Below are 23,177 nucleotides of genomic sequence, written 5' to 3' on the forward strand. Positions count from 1 at the left end.
ACTTTGTATTGAATCAAGTCTTCAGTTATATTCATTTTTCTAATTATAGACATTCCTGAAGATGCCAGCTATACATCCCCCCCTTCATGCTTCAGCCTACCTACACTTATACTTGTGTTTTAAAAAACAAAATTTTACTATTAATGTGCTGTGATTTTTATTTCATTGCTCAGCCACTCTGCCGTATTACCCCTATTCTTAGCATAGACAAGTCCGCTATTTACCCCAACAAGCTAATCAGTGTATCTTCCCGGGGGGGGGGGGGGCGGACAATAATTTCCGGAGGGGGGGGGGGGGGCGGGCGGACACTGTCAAAATTATATATTTTCTATATAAATTCAATTTCGTTGGGGGGGGGGGGGGAAGGGGGTAGACTTTCTTCTTGGGGTAAGGGGGGGGGGCACCGAAGAGATGCCTGGAAGAAACGCTGAAGCTAACACATTTTCTTTCCACCCACAGCAATTTCTGACAGCCTTCGGGGCGACCTTCGCCTTCCTCTGATCATCAGTAGTGTGTTGTGTATAGACGGTGATGACGTGGGCATAGGGCAGCTGATCAGCACTGTGATATTTGTCGCGGGGCTCTCTTCACTTCTACAGACGACACTTGGTGTCAGGTAATACAAACACGGTAGGGCCAAATTATGATGGGATGCAATGAACAAGATATGTATACACTTTAAAAACATGGGATAACAATGTACAAGACATAACACGCACTAGAAAAACATCTATAATACACAACATTTCATTCACATTAGTTAATTATTTGTGTGGAATGATGTCTACACCTTTTTGGTAATCTCTGCATTTTTAATGTACAAGTTAGACTTTAATATTTAGTTGAAACATTTTTTTCTCCATACAATTAATCTATGTCCACTCTGCCAGACTCCCCATCATACATAATGACAGTTATCGGGCAGATGAGGCTCGTTAGCCACACTTCTAGGAGAGACAACTCCAAAATTAAACAACTGCTTCCTTTTTGTTTGTTCTTGGTTGGTCAAAAGGCTATGGAAGCAAATCTAAAATCAAAAGTAGGCTGAAATCGAAGTCTATGGTCTCAATGGCGCTTAACCAGTTGACACGTATACTTAATAGTGTTGTTGTTGCTTAAATTTCAGTTACACGTTCATCATGCTCATAATTTCAGACTTCCCATCATACAGAGTGTGAGTTATTCTTTCATCATGCTCAACTTTCAGACTGCCCATCATACAGAGTGTGAGTTATTCTTTCATCATGCTCATAATTTCAGACTTCCCATCATACAGAGTGTGAGTTATTCCCTTCATCATACCAGCCTATGTTGTGCTCTCCGTAAGATCTAACAGCTGTCCTTACCACGATCTATCAGGTTAGTTGAACGTAATCGTGGCGACATCTGTATTATAGCCTGTCAGGTAAGTTTAATGTTTTTTTTTGTCAACACCTGTCAATGTTAATGTTGTTTTTTTTTGTCAACCCAATACCTAGATTCTGAAGCGCTGGTCACTAGTGATACACCACTTTATTCACCTTTCGACTTTTTAAAAACTTTTATGTCAAAAAACGAAACAATACGCATTATCAACCTCATTGAGGATCAATTTTCATTAAATGTTTAAAGTTTAACAGTTATGATATCATCTTCACATATTTTAATGTAACCGTTTAAATAATTATTATTAAAATTCATGTGGGGGCATTGTATTTTTTCTCGTGTAAAATTTAGTCTTATATTTCAGTCAACAAATCCATGCTGCCAACATTGGGATCAGCTCAACACCAAGAAATATGGATGGCCAATCTTTGCGAGGTGCTCACGACATTTACATAGTCATCGTGTTTTTTACCTAAATACTACTCATTGTTTATATGATACAACATTCGTTTTAAACGAGGCACAACGATTACGCTTTATATTGTTAAATTACTGTTTAACTTACAATAACATTTGTAGTTTATTCCTAGTTGTGATAACATTAATTTTATGTTGAAAAAATAAGGATTTTTTTTATGGTTGTCAAGTTGGATCAATATTTTTTTAATGGCCTTTTTCAAAGGTTTAGAACTAATAAATGCGAATTTATAATTTACATTAAAATATTTAGACTAGTGTATTTTATAACAAAATGCAAATAGCCGTTGCAAATCGCATTAACATAATACATTATTTTGTCATAACTTTAACCACAACATTTTGTGAAAAGCTGAAACTTACACAATACGTTTGGTAAGAGGTGAAATTAATCACGTGATAAATCTTCGGCGGGGGGGGGGGGGGGGGGAGAGATTTATATAGAAAATATATACTTTTAACAGTGTCCCCCCCCCCCCGGGGAAAGTCTAACGCTCCCCCCCCCCTCCCCCGAAAATTCCAATTGCCCCTCCTTCCCCAGAGAAAAAAGTCTGGAAGAAACGACTGCGTAAAATATATCTAGGCGTGATCTAATTCATCTGCATAAAACATGCATTCATACGTGTCTGTTATTGCTCACGCGACAAGTGGTATATAGGCTATCTCACTAAAACAGACACTTCAAAATGGTAAATATTGCAAGGCGAGCCATATTAAATAGTACCAAAATTGTATTTGGCCTATTTGTATTTGGCCTATTTACCTGTTGGTGCACAGACAAATTATGATAAAGGTCATAATAAGTGTTGTTAAGGAATTTACTGAGGATTAAGTCCTCACCGCAAGTAACACAGGCTGATGAAATGCTTTCAGCTGCAGGGTTCGCTGATGGTATCTTCGCTGCTATCAGTTGTCTTCGGGTTTTCCGGCATGATTGGACTTCTGACGCGGTATATTGGACCGCTAACCATTGCACCAACCATCTGTCTCACAGGGCTATCTGTGTTTAATGTGGCAGCGATAAAAGGGTCAAGCCATTGGTACATCTGTCTCACGTGAGTGAGTACTGGTACATCTGTCTCACGTGAGTACTGGTACATCTGTCTCACGTGAGTACTGGTACATCTGTCTCACGTGAGTACTGGTACATCTGTCTCACGTGAGTACTGGTACATCTGTCTCACGTGAGTACTGGTACATCTGTCTCACGTGAGTACTGGTACATCTGTCTCACGTGAGTACTGGTACATCTGTCTCACGTGAGTACTGGTACATCTGTCTCACGTGAATGAGTACTGGTACATCTGTCTCGCGTGAGTACTGGTACATCTGTCTCACGTGAGTACTGGTACATCTGTCTCATGTGAGTACTGGTACATCTGTCTCACGTGAGTACTGGTACATCAGTCTGACGTGAGTACTAGTACATCTGTCTCACGTGAGTACTGGTACATCTGTCTCACGTGAGTACTGGTACATCTGTCTCACGTGAGTACTGGTACATCTGTCTCACGTGAGTACTGGTACATCTGTCTCACGTGAGTACTGGTACATCTGTCTCATGTGAGTACTGGTACATCTGTCTCACGTGAGTACTGGTACATCTGTCTCACGTGAGTACTGGTACATCTGTCTCACGTGAGTACTGGTACATCTGTCTCACGTGAGTACTGATACATCTGTCTCACGTGAGTACTGGTACATCTGTCTCACGTGAGTACTGGTACATCTGTCTCACGTGAGTACTGGTACATCTGTCTCACGTGAGTACTGGTACATCTGTCTCACGTGAGTACTGGTACATCTGTCTCGCGTGAGTACTGGTACATCTGTCTGACGTGAGTACTGGTACATCTGTCTCACGTGAGTAATGGTACATCTGTCTCATGTGAGTGAGTACTGGTACATCTCACGTGAGTGAGTACTGGTATATCTGTCTGACGTGAGTACTGGTACATCTGTCTCACATGAGTACTGGTACATCTGTCTGACGTGAGTACTGGTACATCTGTCTCACATGAGTACTGGTACATCTGTCTGACGTGAGTACTGGTACATCTGTCTCACGTGAGTACTGGTACATCTGTCTCACATGAGTACTGGTACATCTGTCTGACGTGAGTACTGGTACATCTGTCTCACATGAGTACTGGTACATCTGTCTGACGTGAGTACTGGTACATCTGTCTCACATGAGTACTGGTACATCTGTCTCACGTGATCACTCTCTTGTTTTTATATTTTCTAGAACTTACACAATTTGACATAAACTTCGGGGTACCAATTTTTATCTGTGTACACTGTAATACGAATAACTTACTAAACCTAATTTTGTTTATTCAGGACAATCTTTCTGGTGGTATTATTCTCACAGTACCTAAGAAATGTCGCCATCACATTCCCCTGTGTGAAAATTCAAGTGAAAATATTTGCCTTATTCCCTGTAAGTTGTCAAACAAATTTTAGAAAATGTTATTTTGAAACTTTTCATAGTATTTGTTTTCTTTAATGTCACAGTTTATGCACTACTTTTTAAAAAATATCTTTTGTGGCGTTGTGTTAGTTGTATCGAGTTGGCACTATTTTGTAAAGTTTTTGAGTGGTGGCGAGTTGAATGATCGTAAGTTAAGTAATTAAGAGTTAAGAGTATCGAGTTTGTTGAGTGTTGGTCTAGATTGTTGTAGGTTTGCTGATATCGTGACGGAAACATCATACCTATTATTGCTTCTAGATATGCGTCGTCGAGATGAAAAATGGAAAGAAAAATAGAATTTGTCATTCGTACATTGTACTTGGTGACTCTTCTCGAGGAACTTGTGCATTTGAGGGATCTGTAGGTGCAAGCCAACAACGGTCATTGATTCATTGCTAATTGATGTTCGATGAGTTGAAATTACCGCTCTCAGCCCAGACAGTCAGCCCTGCAATAGCTAAAAGTCGTGAAAAATCTATAACAGATACTACACTTACAGACAGGGGCGTAGCGAGGGGGGGGGGGCGGGGGGTGCGGACCGCACCGGGTGACACCATTTAGGGGGGTGACACCAAGGCAAAAAATAGCAAAATATATAGAGAAAAACTTGAGGGGGGTGCAAATCGAAAGTTTGAGGGGGGGGGGGGGTGCAAATCAAAAACTTGAGGGGGGGGGGGGTGCAAATCGAAAGTTTGAGGGGGGGGGGGGGGTGGTGCAAATCGAAAACTTGAAAGTTTGTCCCCGGGAAGGGTCGCAACGCCTCTGGGGGGGGTGACACCATTAAGTGCCGCACCGGGTGACACCCGACCTCGCTACGCCACTGCTTACAGAGATGGGTTATACATATTTTCTCAAACGTCAATATTTGCATATGGACATTTAATTGGAAATTCAATTTATTCACAAAACCGGAGCAGCGCCGGGTATAAGTCTCTTAATAAACAAACAAGTAACTGTCCTTTACAGTTAAATTTTTCACAAAGGCCAGTGCAGGGCCTGGCCGGAACAGCTAGTAGTCTATATTTAATCAAGCAAAATTTAGCATCCTGTCTTTAATCAAACGTTATTTGGGTTGTACGTTGTATGGGGTTTTGTGAAGTGTACGTTATTTGAGGTCATGTGACTTTTTATTTTTATTTTATTTATGCATTTTAATGAATGAACGAATGCATAAAATCATTAATTAATTAAATTATTTATTTATTCATGTATTCATGTAATAATGTATTCATGTATGCATTTACTTATTTAAATTAATTATTTATTTAAATACTTAATTAATTTTTTATCTATTTATTTACTTATTTATTTATTTATTTATTTTTATATCCAGGTGCTGTTAGCGATAATCATCTCTTGGATTATCTGCCTGATACTCACTGAGACCAACAACTTAACGGACGACCCAGACCAATGGGGCTACAAGGCTAGAACTGACATCCGGTTTAAGGCGTTGTCTGATTCCAGCTGGTTCCGGTTTCCATATCCAGGTCAGTTCTATTTTTAAAACGTCGTTGTTATGGGCCGTACATCAGGTAATGTAGCTCTTGTACAGTGTTTCTTCCAGACATTTTTCTCCTGGGGCAGTTTAAATTTCCGGGTGGGGGGGGGGGGGGGCGGACTCAGAGGCGTAGCGAGGGGGGGGGGGGGGGGGCGGGGCGGGGGGGTGCGGACCGCACTGGGTGACACCATTTAAGGGGTGATACCAAGGCAAAAAATTGCAAAATATATAGAGAAAAACGTGAGGAAGGGTGCAAATCAAAAGTTTGAGGGGGGTGGGGGGGTGCAAATCGAAAATTTGAAAATTTGTCCCCGGGCAGGGTCGCTACGCCTCTGGGGGGGGGGGGGTGACACCATTAAGTGCCGCACCGGGTGACACCCGACCTCGCTACGCCACTGGGCGGACTAAAATCTATTTCGTTCGGGGGTCGGTAGACTTTCTTCGGGGTGGGGGGGGGGGGCGAAGAGATGCCTGGAAGAAACTGAATGAATGTGTTCTCTGGATTTCTAAGCTCAAACCTGTGGCAAATCTCGTCGCTGAGAATTTGGACTGATAAGTCAAAAACTTTTTCTGTTGAGACTATTTTTGAAACAATTCATTTCGTAATTGTAATGAAAATACTAGATATCTACATTAAGATGAAATAAAGTCAGTGTTTCTTTCAGACTTTTTTCTCCCGGAAGGCACTTGATATTTTCGGAGGGAGGGGGGGGGCGAGGTAAATGTATATATTTTCTATATAAATTTTATTTCGTTCGGGAGTAGGGGATGTGGGGATTGACCTACCCCCTCCTCCTCCACCCCTCACCCTAAGAGATGCCTGTAAGAATCTCTGAATAAAGTTAAAGATAAGACTGACTAAACAAATGAAACACAAGGATAATGAACTGTTTTCTCCCCCCCCCCCCCTCCAGGACAGTGGGGCGTGCCCAGAGTGACCCTAACAGGTGTCTTGGGCATGTTGGCGGCCATGTTTGCAACAACTATTGAGTCGGTAGGAGATTACTACGCATGCGCAAGACTGGCTGGTGCTCCACCGCCTCCACCCAGTGCCATCAGTCGAGGTAGGGAACTCTCATTAGCTAGGGAACCAATAAATGTCATTAGCTAGGGAACCAATAAATGTCATTAGCTAGGGAACAAATAAATGTCATTAGCTAGGGAACAAATAAATGTCATTAGCTAGGGAACAAATAAATGTCATTAGCTAGGGAACAAATAAATGTCATTAGCTAGGGAACAAATAAATGTCATTAGCTAGGGAACAAATAAATGTCATTAGCTAGGGAACAGATAAATGTCATTAGCTAGGGAACAAATAAATGTCATTAGCTAGGGAACAAATAAATGTCATTAGCTAGGGAACAAATAAATGTCATTAGCTAGGGAACAAATAAATGTCATTAGCTAGGGAACAAATAAATGTCATTAGCTAGGGAACAAATAAATGTCATTAGCTAGGGAACAAATAAATGTCATTAGCTAGGGAACAAATAAATGTCATTAGCTAGGGAACAAATAAATGTCATTAGCTAGGGAACAAATAAATGTCATTAGCTAGGGAACAAATAAATGTCATTAGCTAGGGAACAAATAAATGTCATTAGCTAGGGAACAAATAAATGTCATTAGCTAGGGAACAAATAAATGTCATTAGCTAGGGAACAGATAAATGTCATTAGCTAGGGAACAAATAAATGTCATTAGCTAGGGAACAAATAAATGTCATTAGCTAGGGAACAAATAAATGTCATTAGCTAGGGAACAAATAAATGTCATTAGCTAGGGAACAAATAAATGTCATTAGCTAGGGAACAAATAAATGTCATTAGCTAGGGAACAAATAAATGTCATTAGCTAGGGAACAAATAAATGTCATTAGCTAGGGAACAAATAAATGTCATTAGCTAGGGAACAAATAAATGTCATTAGCTAGGGAACAAATAAATGTCATTAGCTAGGGAACAAATAAATGTCATTAGCTAGGGAACAAATAAATGTCATTAGCTAGGGAACAAATAAATGTCATTAGCTAGGGAACAAATAAATGTCATTAGCTAGGGAACAAATAAATGTCATTAGCTAGGGAACAAATAAATGTCATTAGCTAGGGAACAAATAAATGTCATTAGCTAGGAAACCAAGAACTCTCATTATCTAGGGAACCAGTAACACATTAACTAGGGAACCAGTAACTCTCATTATCTAGGGAACCAGTAACACATTAACTAGGGAACCAGTAACTCTCATTATCTAGGGAACCAGTAACACATTAACTAGGGAACCAATATATCTAATTAACTAGGGAACCAGAACTCGCACTAACTAGGGAACCAATAAATCCAATTAACTAGGGAACCAATATCTCTCATTAACTAGGGAACCAAGAACTCTCATTAACTAGGGAACCAAGAACTCGCACTAACTAGGGAACCAATAAATCCAATTAACTAGGGAACCAATATCTCTCATTAACTAGGGAACCAAGAACTCGCACTAACTAGGGAACCAATAAATCCAATTAACTAGGGAACCAATATCTCTCATTAACTAGGGAACCAAGAACTCTCATTAACTAGGGAACCAAGAACTCGCACTAACTAGGGAACCAATAAATCCAATTAACTAGGGAACCAAGAACTCTCATTTACTAGGGAACCAATAACTTATATATTATTAATCTTTTGCTTGTTTCCCGGTAATGAAGTGATGTAGACCCTCCTACCGGTTGAATTATATAATTTCTGCTAATATTACACGACACCAAGGGTCGGTAACCTGCTGCTCGCGAGCCGCATGCGGCTCTTTTGATGTCAAGATGCGGCTCTCAAGTTCCTTTCACAAATATTAATAATTATTTAATTTCTTTTTCACTGGGCGGTGGGGTACACGTTTACCCTGCGTTCAGTAGGGTGGAATACAAGCCTGGTGAGAACCAACATACAGTAGCGACCTATACACGGTAATCAAATCGATATCCAACCCAGTTAGTCGAAGTTTGCCGTGTTGAGGCCTGAATGACTATTGGGAGACACCTCCTTTGCCGGTTTTATCCGAAAAAAAGCAAACAAATTACAGTTTCTAAAGTGGATCGGGATAGACCTATAACTATGTTATTTGATCACACAATTTATTATTCCGGCGAAACATGTGTGTTTTTGTATGAATTAATATTATTTCATACTTAAATTTATTTATTTCAAATAAAAAATCAAATGTATTAACCTAAACCTAATCAAATACCAAATGTTGAAATAAAAATATTAGTGGCTCTTTAAAAACTGGGAAATTTTGTAATTGTAACTTTTGGCTCTTCCGTCTCAAAGGGTTGCCGACCCTTGCTCTATGAGTCTATACCCTCGCAGCGATCCATAATCTCCCAAATCAATTCTTAATGCATTTCTATATTAACCACTTTTACAATTAAATTTGTCCCTTTTTGTAAGGGAGCCAGAAATATACCATTGTTCTTGTTTCCGTTTCGGATGCTAGTGAAGCATATTTAATAATACTTAATTTACAATTCTTAAATTAAAGCTATGGTGTCTTATTTCTAAGTGAAAATACGATACATATTGTACGTTTAAAAAAAAACTAAAATTAGTACACATTGTATGAATACTGGAGGATTGGAGTTAAAGAAATAAGTAAGGCTAATAACTATGGTGTATTTTGCGTTTTTATTCTAGAATCGTATTTGTTTTAGTTATTTTGTTAAGTTATTGCCCTTGCATGTCAAAAATATTTTTTAACAACACGAGGGTGAAAATGAATTGGATCCTAACCGTGCCTTATTATTGTGTTATTTGTTACGTTTAGAGTGTAATGTGAGATGGCTTTGTTATGATTATTATGACCACACAGTTTAACAAACCATTGGGTCAACTTCTGCTAGAGTGGACAAAAAAGCTGCTAGTTAGTGCCCCGTCCTTCTTCTTGTAGAAAAATGTCCGAAAGAAATTCTGCACAGAATACTTTAAAATCTGTGTTAAACAAATAGAGCGTTCTCCCCCCCCCCATTTTTAACTGATAGGGTTGATACATGATACCAATAAAAAATATACCGTGAGTGATCTCCCCTAAACTTTCTCGAATTTTCTTATATAAAACAACAGAGGATGCCAACTCGGGATATAGACTTACTTACTAAAGAATGACATTGTATAAAAAGGAAATGTATATATACAAAAAAAAACATAAAAATAAACATAACACGAGACACCATTACGTATACAAAGCTTTCAAATTTTATATTACTTTTAACCGTCTCAAGGTAAGGAGATCTTATAGCAGAGATAAATAAAAATGATTTTAAAACACACTAAAGCACTTACATACATAACATGTTGCTGTAAAATGGTTTAAATTATATATATATATATATATATATATATATATATATATATATATATATATATATATATATATATATATATATATATATATATATATATATATATATAATTTAAACCATTTTCCAGCAACATGTTATGTATATATATATATATATATACGAGAAAAATGGCCCGTTGAGGAAGGATACACCGGGCGCTAGGTTGATAGTGCTGTCTCTTTTCTCTAAACTAAAAACCAACCCATCCCCCACACACACCTACCCCCAACCCCCAACCCTACCCCCCACCCACCCCACACACCCCCACCCCCACATCCACCCCAGCCCCACCCACCCACCCCCACCCCCCACCCCCCAAAAAAACATGTCTACCGTCCCATTCAACGAAATATAATTATATACTTTTTCCAGTGTCCGCCCCCTCCCCGAAAATTCTACCCCCCGCCCCCGAAAAATTTCAAGTACCCCCACCCCCTCTCCGGGGAGGAAAAAGTCTGAAAGAAACACTGGTGTTGCGCTTAGCCACTACGCGAAGAATTGCATTAAAGAAATTGCGAGAAAACCACTTTTTAGATTAGACACATTAATTAGGCGGTAATTTTATTATAGAGTATCGATGAGGAAACCACCCCACCCCACCCCCCCCACCCCACACACACCACCCCCACCCCCACCCCCCACCCCCCACTCCCAAAAAAAAATATGTCTACCGTCCCATTCAACGAAATATAATTATATACTTTTTCCAGTGTCCGCCCCCCTCCCCGAAAATTCTACCCCCCGCCCCCGAAAATTTCTATTACCCCCACCCCTCTCCGGGGAGGAAAAAGTCTGAAGGAAACACTGGTGTCGCGCTTAGCCACTACCCGAAGAATTGCATTAAAGAAATTGCAAGAAAACCACTTTTTAGATTAGACACATTAATTGGGGGGTGGGGGGGGGGGGGGGGGGGGGCTCAGACGTTCTTACGCGGGGGGGGTGGCATTTAGATTAGACAAAATTTCCTTTTTTTCAATGTTTACACGAGAATCAATGACGTCATATTACTGTGTGCACTCTCTGGTTTGAGATTATGTTCTACTCTATGCTAAATGTGTCGACGTCATATTTCGTTTTTCGAATTACTGTGCATGTTTTTTATTTTGCTTGTGTTTTTCTCTAGAGCGTTCTTGTCAGACAGAGCGTTCTTGTCAGACAGAGCGTTCTTGTCAGACAGACAGCGAAACTATTATTATAGACGAGAAAAATTATAGACGAGAAAAATGGCCCGTTGAGGAAGGGTACAACGGGCGCTAGGCTGATAGTGCTGTCTCTTTTCTCTAAACTAAAACCAACCCACCCCCCCTCACACCACCCCCACCCCCCCCACCCCCACCCCCACACACCACCATCACCCCCACCCCCACCACACACCACCCGCACCCCCCACCCCTCACCCCCACCCCCCACCCCCCACCACCCCCACCCCCACCCCCTCACCCCCACACACCACCCCCTCCACACACCGCCCCCCCACCCCCCACCCCCCCCCAAAAAAAACATGTCTACCGTCCCATTCAACGAAATATAATTATATACTTTTTCCAGTGTCCGCCCCCTCCCAGAAAATTCTACCCCCGCCCCCGAAAATTTCAAGTACCCCCACCCCTCTCCGGGGAGGAAAAAGTCTGAAAGAAACACTGAAACCAACCCACCCCCCCCACACACCACCCCCCACCCCCCCACCCCACACACCACCCCCACCCCCCCCCCCACACACACACGACCCCCCACCACCCCACCACACACCACCCCCCCCCACCCCTCCACCACCCCCCACCCCCCAAAAAAACATGTCTACCGTCCCATTCAACGAAATATAATTATATACTTTTTCCAGTGTCCGCCCCCTCCCAGAAAATTCTACCCCCGCCCCCGAAAATTTCAAGTACCCCCCACCCCTCTCCGGGGAGGAAAAAGTCTGAAAGAAACACTAAAACCAACCCACCCCCCCCACCCCCCCCCCACCCCCACACACCCCCCCACCCCCCCCCCCCCCCCCACCCCCAAAAAAAAAAACATGTCTACCGTCCCATTGCAAGAAAACCACTTTTTAGATTAGACACATTAATTAGGCGGTAATTTTATTATAGAGTATCGATGAGGAAATTTCTTTTGAGTTGGGGAGGGGGGGGGGGGGGGGGGCTCAGACGTTCTTACGCGGGGGGTGGGGCTTCGCCCCTACCCGAAGAAGTGTATGCAAGAAACTCTTCACGCAAACCATTTAGATTAGACAAAATTTCCTTTTTATTCAATGTTTACGCGATAATCAATGACGTCATTATATTACTGTGTGCACTTTCCGCCTTGAGATTATTTTCAACTCTATGCTAAATGTGTCGACGTCATACTTCGTTTTTCGAAATACTATGCATGTTTTTAATTTCCTTGTGTTTTCTCTAGAGCGTTCTTGTCAGACAGAGCGTTCTTGTCGGACAGACAGCGAAACTATTATTATAGATATATATATATATATATATATATATATATATATATATATATATATATATCAGTGGCGTAGCGAGGTTGGGAGTCACCCGGTGCGACACATAATGGTGTCACCCCCCAGAGGCGTAGCGACCCTTCCCGGGGACAAACTTTCAAGTTTTCGATTTGCACCCCCCGCTCAAACTTTCGATTTGCACCCCCCCCCCTCAAGTTTTTCTCTATATATTTTGCTATTTTTTACCTTGGTGTCACCCCCCTAAATGGTGTCACCCGGTGCGATCCGCAACCCCCGCCCCCCCCAGGCTACGCCCCTGATATATATATATATATATATATATATATATATATATATATATATATATATATATATATATATATATATATATATATATATGTATATATATATATATATATATATATATATATATATATATATATATATATATATATATATATATATATATATATATATATATATATATATATATATAGCCTATACTTTTTTATATTTGGATGGGGGGGGGGGGAGGGAGAGTCACCATGCCGTCACTGGAATAGAACGTATATGGAGATCCTAGCCCCACAACCTGTGTTGTGGCCAGCCCCGTGGCAATGGTTACCTGCTTTCTACTAGTGAAGGGCAAATACAAATGTTAGCGGCTCTATACAATTTTGGAAATGTTGTAGATTGTAACTTTTGGCTCTTCTGGCTCAATACTATAACAGTATACATAACTTACTGAACTAATTGACTATTATCAGACAACCCATTTAATTAGACAGCCAATGACAAATTATCCCTTAACTGCTTTAATACAATCACCCATGAAGAGCCCAGAGACAACGAGTCGAGTGTTTGCTTGCTAAGAACATCAGCTAACCATTAAGCAATAATTTTTTTATGTAATGCCCAATGACGTTAACTTTGACGTTAAAACAGGCGGTGTTCTGTACAGAGTTTCTTTCAGGCATCTCTTCCCCCGAAAAAATTCTACCGCCCCCCCCCCCCAACCCGAACGAAATAAAATTTATATAATTTATATAGAAAATATATACTTTTAACAGTGTCCGCCCCCGTAGAAAGTCTACCGCCCCCCCCCCCTCCGAAAATTTCAAGTGCCCCCCTCCCCCGCCCCGGAGAAAAAAGTCTGGAAGAAACACTGGTTCTATAGTCCAGCTATTGTGGGTAGATTCTGGAACTCAGCTCCAATTGTTACTTAGAGAAAGAAACGTATGCTTTAATATCCTAACCAATTTTAAAAAAATTATTTTCTATACCATTCAATTTTTAAGCGTTATTAAATTTTAATGCAGTAACTGTCTATATATTACAGGTATAGCAATGGAGGGCATCACGTGTCTACTAGCTGGGGCATGGGGTGTAGGGGGCGGCAACACTTCGTTCAGTGAAAATATTGGCGCCATTGGGATCACCAAGGTGTGTGTTTACATGATAGGTAACATTTAAATTACCACAGTGTATTTATATGTAAGATAATATTTAAATTACAAGGTGTGTACACATTTGATATAATACTTATATATGAAATTTCATCAACCTAGCTGTAACGGTACTAAGGTTATCGTGTTCACAGACACATATATACACACACACACACAGACATACGTACAGAATTGTAAAACACAGTTTTTCCGACTCGAGTGCGCATAAACGCCTAAATTTTGATAAATCTGGATTTATTATTTTTGCCAGATTAAAATAATTCCCCTATACTTAGTATATGATGAAATACTGAGGTGTAAAACGGTGAAAACTGTCTAAATATTTCATGTGATTTTTGTGCACGATTACAATACTTCTCTATACTCTGTATACCAGAAAATAAAAATTTAAGAATGAGCAGATTTTGTTAAGACGCCGGTCCTTTTTCTCATTATATCTATACTTCGGTAGATAAATAGTTATTATAATATATATTTTTTTAATGGGACAAATTCGGATCTCATATAAGCTTATTATCGATTAGGTCAAACAAGGTTAAATGCACATATCTTAATTTTGTTGAGTAATCCAGCGTATTATAATATTAAAAAAAAACGCACTTGTGAGTAGCCTACAGTTGCCTGTGGTAAATGTAAAACATTTCATCGATGTTTGAATGGAGCAGGAGGAAAAAGTTGCGAGAACTGGCTATGATGTATTTATCAATTTTTTGTTGTTGTTGCGTTTTTCATGTGGATTTCTCTGCTAAGGTATTGCGTATTTGCATATTAATCCCTTAGTTAATAATTACCTCATATAAGTCTCTAATTACTTGCCGGATAGTTTTCTTAGCTTTCTTGAATCTCTCATCTTTGGCTAACTGTTGTATCTTTCCGCCATGTTTCATTACTCGTGTTACAGGTTGGGAGCCGGGTTGTCATTCAGGTCGCTGGTTGTTTGATGATCGTCCTGGGGTGTGTGGGGAAATTTGGCGCCCTGTTCGCGACCATACCAGACCCAGTTGTTGGTGGTCTCTTCTACATCATGTTTGGTAGGTCAAAGTTTGAGGCACTTAGAATGGCCTATATATATATATATATATATATATATATATATATATATATATATATATATATATATATATATATATATATATATATATATATATATATATATATATATATATATATATATTATACACAACATTATGTATTGAGCTAGAGCTAGCTATTACACTGTTGATAAAACAATGGTATATTGGAACAACACATAAACCACACAGCTGACAGCAACTCCTACCCCCCCTATTTCCTCCCCTTACAGGTATGGTGACGGCTGTTGGGATCTCCAACCTCCAGTTTGTTGACCTCAGCTCCTCCCGTAATTTGTTTGTCTTCGGGCTGCCGGTCTTCTTCGGTCTCAGCGTGCCGTACTGGATGAGCAGCAACCAAGTTCAGACAGGTGCGTGAGTAAAACATACGGTCTGATAGACAGGTAGGCCGATGTGAGTAAAACATACGGTCTTATAGACAGGTAGGCCGATGTGAGTCAAACATGCGGTCTTATAGACAATAACAGGTAGGCCGATGTGAGTAAAACACGAGGTCTGATAGACAATGACTGTAGGCCGATGTGAGTAAAACTTTCCTGGTGGATGGATTTAAATTCTAAACGCTAATCTTTACCACATGTGACACAAGTAGATGCCATCTAACAAAATATACGCAAACACTGTGAAGTAAAAATTATTGTTCTACAGGCAATGATCAAGTTGATCAGGTACTCAATGTGCTGTTTGGCACCTCTATGTTAGTTGGCGGAGTCATGGCCTTTATACTGGACAACACCATACCAGGTAAGTTAGCAGAATTGATTTTTAATCATTTATTATTATAGTAATTTGAATTTAGTTTTTGTATTTAAACTGTAATTTTATATATAACTAATGACATATATAATAAAAGAATAAATACAAATTGTGATATTCGTGCATTGTCATCCGAACTTTACTTATAACAGAAATTTCATTGAAGTATTAAAGGTCGGTGATCGAGCCGGTAAAGCTCATGGATGCTAACCCGAAAAGTCTCGAGTTCGAACGCCCGTACAGATGAGGCTCGATAGCTAGGGACAGCCACTCAAAAATCCAACAACTGCTGACTTGTTTGTTCTTTGTTAGAAAAAAAAATTAAATCGGCGTTTAACTACCTATAACAGATTGACACGCAATATTTAACTGTGTTTGAGAGAATACCATTACAATTAATAACGTAGAAGAAGAAAAACTGAAACACTACTTAAAGAAATGGTTGATATATTATTTTAAGTTCTTTTAAGTTCTAATATTTATCGATTCACTATCCACGAGTTCACATTCTGGCCATGTTAAACCCAGGAACAAGAGAAGAACGAGGACTGCTACAGTGGAACAAACAAGAGCGAGGATGTGAGGGTGACTTGTCCATCTATGACATCCCTTGGATTCAGGCCTTTCTCAATCGACTGCCGTGTGCTAAGTACGTCTGCACTACAAACACAGGCACACACACTGTTACGGGGCTTTTGTATGTTAGATTAGAACAGGCTAGAATAGTCTAGAACTTAGTGGAGAGAGCGTGTGTGAGTTAAGTTAACCCCGGGGTGTTTAGGTATTGTTATTCTAAGGTCGAATGCGGGTATAAAAGCGAGAGTGAACGATTGTTAGGGGGGTGTTGTGGTGGCGACTAGGATTGGAGACGTAACGTGATTCGTGAAAAAGGTGATCTGAGTAAATTATTTGAACTGTGTAGAATTTGTTGAGTGGCATGAAAGTAGGTCACAACACACATAACGAAGCACAGATAGTTTAAACGAGTGTTATATCGTGTGTGCCGTGTTTTTTTGTTTTCATCTATAATGTTTTATCAAGTTAAAAGTGAATTGTCTTTAGATAAATTTTCTTAATTTGGGGGAATTCAATGTCAGCTTGTATCAGTGAGGTTTTATCGCAGGTTTTATTGACGGATAAAGTTAAATAGCAGCTTTTCCTGTTGCTATGTTTTAAATAGATATATTTTACATAAGTCAGTCTGTGTCATTGTGTGTGGACTATTGACTGCCTAATGATGCTGGGAAAATCGATTACCACTGTCTCTTTAAGTAGCATAGCTTTGTGCATCTCTATACCATAAAGCAGTTAAACCTAGAGTACTTTCTACAGTGATATCTGCGTAGGTAAAAATCAGTATAACCGATTCTTTAATGGGCACGTTTGTCACTGGTTCTTTTAACAAACATTGCCAATCTTCATGCCAATGCTTATCTGAACAAAAATAATTTAGCTTTGTCGTGTTGATCATTCTAAATTATTAAAAAATATTTTTGCGAACCCACATGTCCATGGGATAGAAGAAGTAGAGTTAATCTTTTTCTATAATATTAATTTATACGGATTAATAGTACCAAGATGACTAATTAAAAAAATCTAACTAGGCCATTTAATCAATTAACGTATGTTATCACAGGTACATACCAATCTGTCCAGGCTCGGTCATTGACCGCAAGTACACTCGCCACTTGGAGACATTAGAGGACAATGGTCTACACGTCACTGACAGTAAAGAATCTCTGACCGCCGTTGTGAATGATTTTAATACCAGGATCTAACGCTCACTGCTACCCTATCTAGAGTTGTTGTTTTTTTAAATCATGTAGGGTACAATTAGTGCTAAAGGACTGTATGTTTTATGGGTTTTTAGTTTGTGATCATAAAGTGATTTAGCATATAAAGCTTTAAAAAGCTGCTAACAATACCGATGTGGTATAAGTCACAGCATGCAAAACCTGCTAAACTACTTCAAATTAATGTTGTATAAAATGAGTCTTAAAATTTTTTTATATTAACTCATCTTATAATTTTCGTTTTTTTTTTACTTTTGAAAGATTTATTTCAAATTATACCTATTAGAATTAAAATGAATATAATACTATAACTGACTTCTAAATAGACTTTGAAAGATTAAAAAAAAGACTATGACTGCAAAGATTCCGAACTATCAACTAATTGGACAGAGTACAAACCATCAACTTAGCAACGACGTCACACATGAAAATTGACAAAATTGACCATCTTGTTCTACTTAATATCTCCATATCGAGATACATTTGGAGAAACACGTAATGAGACATAGACAAAATACGTTAGCAGTGTCAGTGATGAACAGAGTTTCTTCCAGGCAAGTCTACCCCCCCCCCCCCCCCGAACGAAATGGAATTTATGTAGAGAACATACTTTAACCAGTGTCCCCCCCCCACGAAAATGTCCGCCCCCCTCTACCGTCCGCTCCCCGAAAATATCAAGTGCCCCCCCCCCCCCCCCCCCGGAGAAAAAAATTTGGAAGAAACACTGGTGATAAATAATGCGGGGTTAACCACAGACCGTGCGAGGCGAATCTGGTCAACAGATGTTGATGACATGGTGCATATTAACTTAGACACTATATAGTATACAAGGGAAAATGTAGCTGTAGTACGTTTGATGGCGTTTAGTTCGTTATTATGGTGTGTTCTTTATTGTGTTCTTTGTATTTAATATGGTGACGGTAAATAGTTGATGCTGTATCTTTAGCTGGCATTAAACTTTAAAAAAAACACTGGTCACTATATGACACTATATGTGTTTATTGGCTGTTGCTCATTATATTTGATTACCGCCCTTGTTATATCTAAAGTACCAGGTAAAGGGCTTGCGTGACAATATATATATATATATATATATATATATATATATATATATATATATATATATATATATATATACGATTTTAGTTATACTAGCTACAAAGCATGTCGGAAGACAGGAAAAAATGTTATTGTAATTTATGTTATGTTAGGCACTTAGCTGTCTTGCTCAGTTTAAAGGCTTAACATTTCATGGACAGAAAAGGTATAAAATGTTTACATATCAAAAATGATTTTTATTGCTGATTATTTAATTCATTTGATTTACAAATAGCACACAATTTCAAAATAAAGTTTGAAAGATCAATATTTTATCAGTACATCGAGTGTTGGTTCTTTGTTTTTAAATCATCTTGCCACACACACACACACACACACACACGCACGCACGCACGCATGCACGCACGCACGCACGCACGCACGCACGCACGAACGCACGCACGCACGCACGCACGCACACACACACACACACACGCACGCACACGCACACACACACACACGCACGCACACGCACACACACACACTCACCCCCCCCCACAAACACACACACAAAACACACACGGACACACACACACATAATTGGACGGCGCTGCCTAGCGTTAGACCACTAAACTGCTAACTTGAAAGTCGCGTGTTCGAAGTCAAGTAGAACGTCCCTGAGTCCGCCCAGTTCAGATGGGTGACAAACTCACGTTTGGTAAAGTAAAATTGCTGCGCATAGTGCTGAACACATTATCCTTTAATATACAGATGTCACAGAAACAGGTGAACTTTATTTGCTCCATGGACCATCAGGCTAAAAAATTGGAGTTTTTTAAAAGGTGACATAATACATTTTTATTTTTACAGTTTCTAAGTAATTAAATTAAATAAAACTGTAATTGTGTTATAAATAGGAGTGCGATCCAGTAAAATTGACGGTGAATAATTTTTTTTTGTTTTTTTATGTGCCTTGATACCGGAGCTGATAACAGAGTCATGTACACTTCTTTGATATCGAATCTACACAAAGCTTTTCGTCAAGATATAGAATGGTGGGGGTGGGACTTTATAAATGATTGACCCCTAAACAAGTTTTCGATTTTAAATATTCTATTTTAAATCATCATCTTTCCACGTTCGAGGCTTCATATAATTATTTATACTTATTTAACTAACGCTAATAGAGTCAGCTGGCTAGTTTTTGTAACAGAAAACACTCTAGAAATTTATTTTTTTAATTTTCATAATTTGGTATGGTTATAAATCTTAAAAATAAATGCTAAATTTAACGGTATCACCATAAAAAAAAAACTTTGAAAATTCGAAAAAAAAGCAATTTTTCTGTTACAAAAACTAGACTTCTACATGGTAACTGTAAAAAAGAACCACCTGGTCTAACAGCAAATACGCTTCTGTTACACACCTGCCGTCCTTCCCTTCATACACACTCGCTATGTTAGCCAACTGTGTGTTAAGGGTAAAATTAAAAACCCGGAAGGTATTCAGGTGTATTTGTTTAGCCATCTCTGGAACACATTGTCATCTCTTTTTACAAGTTAATCCAGCAGATCTCATAGCATTACAGGTGTGGCATTACCAAATGTTATTGGTACACGAGAATGTCCCAGTGTAAGAACCACTGCTTGGTCTGTTGGCTTCGCTCTTGGTTCATTTCACAAATACACCGGATGTTGTACGAATGCACATTGAAAACATTCTTTATTGATCCATTCAAGTAAACAACTTGATCAATCAATAAAATGGTAAGGTACTGTAACTATATATAACCCAGTGCGAAAGAATATTACACGACTAGCAGGAAGTAAATAAGTCTGCTACACTTCACATTTGGTAAATATTACATATGTGTTTGAATCCTGGTAAATAAGATTGTGTACTGTATTCTTTAACGAGGTAAATGTTGCATTTGGGCATTTTAGGATTTAATACTATTATGATATATAAATAAATTTCTAAATACACACACACGTATATATATATATATATATATATATATATATATATATATATATATATATATATATATATACGTATATATATATATATATATATATATATATATATATATATATATATATATATATATATATATATATATATATATATATATATATATACTCAAAGTTTTTCAATCTTGAATGTATTAAAGGATGTGTGGGTATATCAGTCAATCGACTCCTATCATGAAACATAACATATACTTGCTGTTGATGGCTAATGTCTATCAAATTGTTATACTTTCAGGTAGACTGTTTTAGTAATGTATGTTATCTATTCATAGGAGAAATTAGAGTAGTTTGTGTAATATACAATTGCAAAATATTGTTTTATAATCATTATTAAGTTATTGCATGGATATAAAAATTGTCCAGGTATTACAATGTACAAAATGACCTATCATAACATTATTGTGACCTTTCAGCATGTGACCCTGGCTGGTTTGGCTCCAGCTGTCAGTACAAATGTCACTGTGTGGGTAACGCGTGTGATGGTACAGGACAGTGTGTGGCTGGCACAGGTTGTGTGGTTGGTTGGTTCGGACCACTGTGTCAGTATTGTAAGTAGAGCTAGTGCCAAGTATAACATCTGTTGATTAAAGGTCTTTTTATGATTACTTAAAACAAGAAAGTAATATGCGTAATACTAGAAAATCTTAGTATGATTGTCGCACTTTGTAAAAGCTATTCTATTGCATGTAGCTCAGGTTTATTAACTTACTGACACACTCCGTGATCTACAACGTATATCATATTTCTATTTGTTTGCATAAGGCCATAATGATAAACAGTATCTACACACACAGTTTATATGACACACAGTCATTAAATTATTTATTTTCCATTTTCCCATAACATCCTATCCCTCTCTCTCTCTGTCTCTCTGTCTCTCTGTCTCTCTCTCTCTCTCTCTCTCTCTCTCTCTCTCTCTCTCTATATATATATATATATATATATATATATATATATATATATATATATATAATTATATTTGTAACTAGTCAACCGTTAACTAGAAGCTTCCTGTAAAATTTACTTTAACCTCAGAATTTCGTCCTGTAAAGTATATTATAAGCTATTATTTACAGTGGATCTGGCCTCAAGACAAGCAGCGATCACACCAAGCAATACGAAAATAGCTGATGGTGATGACACGACTTGTTCGTATATTTCAAGTTTTGAATTCAATTGGAGCACTGATTACCAACTGACTTGGTTTAGGATACTCTTGGCTACCCCAGGTAAGTCACGGATGTGTGATATAGGCAGTGGCGACATTAGGTCTGGAGTAACCCCCTCTTTCCGACATTTTTATGTGACGCTTCTGGATATAGCCAGTAGTATGGTGTGGTGTGGTGTGGTGTGGTTTGGTGTGGTTTGGTGTGGTGTGAATGCGGGGACGACTGCATTTGACAAAAAGTATGAGTAATGGACAATATATTCCTTTTTTTAAAAAAATCAAAACTATTTTCATCAACGGCACATAGACAAAAACCTTATTTATTTATAGAAAGATAGACTGAATGTTTATATTATTCTTTACTCAGACAGTCTAGATAATCTAAACGTCCAGATGAAAAACAGTATTACTCAACTCAACATAGCATGTTCGGATTTGAAAAAGTATAAAAATAGTGACACAGAAATAGATGTATTTTGTGATACAGTGTCTAAAGCTACACAAATCATATTTGATTTTCAGTCCACTAAATATGTTTGCTCAGTTTATATTAATGGAGGTAAGAATTTCACCTTTAAAAAGTATTTAGTTTAAAAAAAAATGTTGATTGTATTAATTATTCGAAAATGAATTTATTTATTTTCCTCAAGGTCGAAACGTTGCCTTGAAACAAACAACTTGGCAGTCAAGTAACTATACAGATCCTCTAGGAACATATGATTCCTCTAGAGCTGTTGATGGTATCACAAGTAAAGTCTTTGAACAACAGTCGTGTACACATACGTTAGATGAAAGACCAAGCTATTGGAAAGTTGTTTTCACAACACCTATGGTCATCAACAGATATGTCCTTTACAATAGAGGTTTAACAAGGATTTTTCTACAAATTCATAATACAAGTTTATATTTTATTTAATGTATTTGCAGTGGAAATCTGCTTCTAAGAAAAATGAAGTTGCGATTTTTATGAGAACGTTTATCGATAAAATAATATTTAAGTGATGTCTAAGTTAAATTTTAGAATCACATACAAGTGTAGGCATTATTGCTTTAAGCGTAGCACTGCTGTTTAAAGTTTTTAAATTCAAATACACATGTTTAAGTTATTATTTAAATTTGAACATGGCTATAAATGGCTGGATAGAAGCCTAGCTCATTTTGGCTGGTTTGATACAAG

The 23,177-nt window shown here is 38.4% G+C and overlaps 1 pseudogene; it reads left to right on the top strand.

The window, feature by feature from the left end:
• The first annotated feature begins 411 nt into the window (after nucleotides 1-411).
• Nucleotides 412-17,746, top strand: LOC131932239 (solute carrier family 23 member 2-like; annotated as a pseudogene).
• The last annotated feature ends 5,431 nt before the right edge of the window (nucleotides 17,747-23,177 follow it).

This window comes from Physella acuta, unplaced genomic scaffold (assembly GCF_028476545.2).
Source record: "Physella acuta isolate Inbredline_101_S28 unplaced genomic scaffold, ASM2847654v3 ptg002118l, whole genome shotgun sequence".
Lineage (NCBI taxonomy): Eukaryota > Metazoa > Mollusca > Gastropoda > Physidae > Physella > Physella acuta.